This window comes from Euprymna scolopes, chromosome 39 (assembly GCF_053919585.1).
Source record: "Euprymna scolopes isolate OS-2025 chromosome 39, ASM5391958v1, whole genome shotgun sequence".
Taxonomy (NCBI): Eukaryota; Metazoa; Mollusca; class Cephalopoda; order Sepiida; family Sepiolidae; genus Euprymna; species Euprymna scolopes.
Genome location: NC_136520.1, coordinates 39,940,725 through 39,945,724, shown reverse-complemented (window position 1 = coordinate 39,945,724; position 5,000 = coordinate 39,940,725). Strand labels below are relative to the sequence as shown.

Below are 5,000 nucleotides of genomic sequence, written 5' to 3'. Positions count from 1 at the left end.
AAGCTAGTAACCTGCATTGTGTAGTGGGGTTTGTGACATTTGCCCTTAATATTAAGGGGATCATCCATTATCCATCGTCTATTTTTGCACTTTTTTACAGCCATAAAATGTTTCAATCAGTCATTTGTTTTCCTAGTTTTGCATATGAATGACAAAATATCTGATATTTCCCCAAAACCTCTGGCCTTGATGGAGGGGAGACTAAAACTTGCTGCTATGATTTCAAATGATCTGAAATAACAGCAAGGGGAGACTTGATCCCAAATATTTCTCATTTATTATGTCTCCTCTCTTTGATTTTCATACATAAAGTAAATTTTAGTGTATGAGGATTACTTGATACTGGAGATATTCATAATCATACCCTACTTCAAAAAAAAAAAAAAAAAAAAAATGGGAGATAAACACTAAAATTAAGTAACGAAATAATTGCACACAAAGATTAAAATTACAGGAAGCAACATTAATCAAAGAACAAAATACAGCCCAACATTAATCAATTAGTTTTAAACACAGGTAATAACATTAGAGAATATGAGAAATATTTGGAATCAAGTCTCCCCTTGCTGTTATTTCAGATCATTTGAAACCATAGCAGAAAGAATCGTATCAACGATCCAGTATCTTCATCAGATTTTACAGTAACCGAAACATGTGTAACTAAGCAGATAAAATGGTAATAAAAAATATATATTTCCTCTGCAATAGTATTGAGCACTTTTTCAGGTTTTTACTAATTACCATTTTTGCTATATATATATATATATATATATATATATATATATATATATATATAGAGAGAGAGAGAGAGAGAGAGAGAGAGAGAGAGAGAGAGAGGAAATTCTAGTTAAATACGACAGAGTTTTCTTTTGTCTTTATTTTCTGTTAATTTTCTCGATCTGCCGAGCATTTTTTTTTAGTTTCAGTTGGTAAATTTTGTCAGCTATTTTTCTTTAGCGCTTTCGATCAATGATCGTCATCAGGAGTAATTTTGTTTAAGCAACTTTTTCTGTTGCTTTATATAGATAATCTACGAATTTGTTTTATTTATTTGTTTAATTGTATATATTTAGTTTAACTTAAGTCGTCTGTAAGGGAGGGAAGAATAAAAGGGTGTGCTAAGTTCTATTTTTTTTATTTTTATCTTTATTCCTATAAACTAGCCTAGGTGCCCGCCATTGCCCGGGTGTTTGGAGGTGTGTGTTGAGCTAAAAAAAAAAAAAAAAAAAAATGCGAGTAGGCAAGCAGGTTCAAACCCATACCGCGAAGAAGGCAAAGAACCTGAAAAAGAAAAAAAAAATTGATGTCTTTGCTGTTGCGCCCATCGCCAAACCGGAAGTGACGTAGGTTTAAATTAAGGCTAAACTTTCGAAAATATAGGTGAAAAAAGCGACCCCCTCTCTGTAGAAAAGTGCCCAGTTGAGGGTGAAGAAACTAATATTTTTAGCCAACTTTAAACGCACTTTATCTCCTTTTGATGGATTCACTGTCGCTATTTCTTCTGATGAGTTAAGGGTAAAATAGATCCACTAATTGATATAATAATTAAGCGATTGATTTTATGCTACGAAACAGATACCGTCAAGAATTGTAAATGTCAACTGAATTAAAGGAATAAATTGTAAGATGGTCAACATCATGAACTTTGTAATATAGACTTTTGTCATTTATTCATTATATAGCTCTGTAATTATATTGAGCTTCTTAAATAAGGATTCGTATATATTATAAGAAAATGGAGTATTCCAAGTTAAATTATGTTGAATTAAAACAAAGATTTATAGTTTGAGAAAGGAGTATAAATAATTATTGATTTTTTTTTCCTTAATCCATTGGTTTTCAATGAATGACTCATCTGATTGGAGGAAATGTTGTTAGCAAAATAGATGTGGGTAATTATAAATTTTGTTTATTAGCACATAAATTAGACAATTAAAATTAAAATGATAGTGCAAAAAAATAGTGTAAAAAAGATATTCCTTGTTGAAAAAAAATGAAGATAGCGAACATATGTAAAATCGAATGAACACTGGTATATTCCAGAATGAATTGCGTTTTTTTTTTTTGTTTTTTTTTAATAGAACAAAAAAAAACGCATACTATTCTAGAATATACCAGTATTCATTCGATTTTACATATGTTCCTCTATCCTCATCCATTCAACCATGAAGCATCCTTTTTGCATCATCATTTTAAATTTATGTGCTATGGAAGCAAGATTGATAATTACCCATTAATATTTATCTGTACTCTTTCGTCAAACAATAAATTTTGTTGTAATTCTACATAATTTAACTTTCTTTATCTGCTTGGTATCGTCTTATAAACGTTGATGCCAATATTTATTTGGAACTTATGTTCACAAGTATTATACAATCTGTAATCCTACATTTTTGTATTTTATTTGTGTGTATTTTATTTGTATTTTATTATGTGTGTGTGTGTGTATGTACACACACACACACACACACAAACATACAATATTATAAAAAATTAGTTTTTTTTTTTTTTAAATTATTCCTTTCAAATGATGTAAACATTTTTGTCATTAAATTATTTTTCGACCTGTTTAGTAACTTGTCCATCATATAGTGCTCTATTTTGAAACCATCGACAACCGCCCACTATATATATATATATATATATATATATATATATATATATATATATATATATATATATATATATATATATATATATATATATATTGTATTATAATACATATATAATATATTATAATATATATAATGTATTATAATATATATAATCTATTATAATATACATATAATGTATTATAATATATACACGTATAATGTATTATAATATATATACATATGTATTATAATATATATAATATATTATAATACATATATAATGTATTATAGTATATATATAATATATTATAATACATATATAATGTATTATAGTATATATATAATGTATTGTATTATACATATATATATACTTTAATACATTATACATATACACTATAATACATTATACATATACACTATAATACATTATACATATACACTATAACACATTATACATATACACTATAATACATTATACATATACACTATAATACATTATATATATACACTATAAAACATTATATATATACACTATAATAAATTATATATATATACACTATAATACATTATATAATGTATTATAATACATTATATATGCATTATAGTATAATATATATATATATATATAAATAATGTATTATAGTATATATATATAATGTATTACAGCATATATATAATGTATTATAGTGTATATATATAATGTATTATAGTGTATATATATATAATGTATTATAGTGTATATATATAATGTATTATAGTGTATATATATATAATGTATTATAGTGTATATATATATAATGTATTATAGTGTATATATATATGATGTATTATAGTGTATATATATAATGTATTATAGTGTATATATATATATAATGTATTATAGTATATATATATATAATGTATTATAGTATATATATATATAATGTATTATAGTATATATATATATAATGTATTATAGTATATATATATATATATATATAATGTATTATAGTATATATATATATATATATATAATGTATTATAGTATATATATATATATTTATGTATATATATATATAAATAAAATGTATTATATATATATAAAATGTATTACGCATATAAATAAATAAAATGTATTATATATATATATATATATATATATATATATATATATATATATATATATATATATATATATATATATTATATTATAATACACGTAAAGAACACAATTTATATAGCCTGTACATAAGAAACACTATCCATAGAAACAGGTCGTACTTCTAATAATACAGAAGCATTCCACTTTTCCGTATTCCCAATCACAGTCATACTAATCTACATTCTCCATGGTTTTAAATTCCAGGAATATCGGATATTGAAGATTTAGAATTGGTATTTCTGTTAGACACCTTAGAATAATTCGGCAAATACAAACAAAGGGCACACAACTCTGATAGTCATGAAACATAAGCAGGAGACCTAACGATAGAACACGAAATAGAAAACACACACACACAGAATTGTTGAAAGTATTTATATTTATACAACAAAGAAAATGTTGAACTGCTGCTCTTTCTTTCATGTGTACGCGATTTCAGTCATTGTCACTATTTTACCGTTTTGGCTTTGCTGCCAAAGTCTCAAAAAATAATATCCCAGGGGACGCTTTTTCCACTCCGTGAGAAAACAAGCGGAACAAAGTCAGTCAGTTTTGTTTACTATTAGAAAGAAAGCAAACAAAACACGAAGATTAAAAAAAATAAATAAAAACAACAAACAAAAAATAAAAAAAAAGATACTAACAAAAAAAAAAATCACTTTCATTATATTAACCACCGTAGTAAACTAACTTTTTATCCTATAAATCCAACCACTTTTTTTTTTAAAGAAAACAATTATTATTTAGCTATTCGAATTTGTACATATCCGCTGAATGAGATTTATACTGCATTCAGATGGTGACTTTTCGAAATCGATACATTAATAAATGAATATGCCTTTTGGATACATGTTGTATTAGATATTATTGGATATAAATACATGAAATGATAGAAGCATGCATGCGCATCTATACATATCTATACACATACATGCATATCAATAAATATATATACACACACATACGTACGTATCTATATATACACACACACACACACACATATATATATCAATAAATATATATTTACACACATTGATAAATATATACAAAAACATATCTATAAATATATGCATATACACATACATATCTATACACATATCAATAAATATCTATACACACATAAATAAACATGTGTCTATATACATATATCTTATATGTATATATCATATATATATATATATATATAGATATATCTGATATAGATATATCATATATATTTTATATATATATCTTATATATATATATCTTATATATATATATATATA

General features: G+C 24.3%; 1 protein-coding gene across 6 annotated transcripts in view; it reads right to left on the bottom strand.

The window, feature by feature from the left end:
* LOC145263767 (coiled-coil domain-containing protein AGAP005037-like) overlaps positions 1-5,000 on the bottom strand; it is a 758,348-nt gene that overhangs the window by 278,832 nt on the left and 474,516 nt on the right. The gene's annotated exons all lie outside the window — the stretch shown is intronic.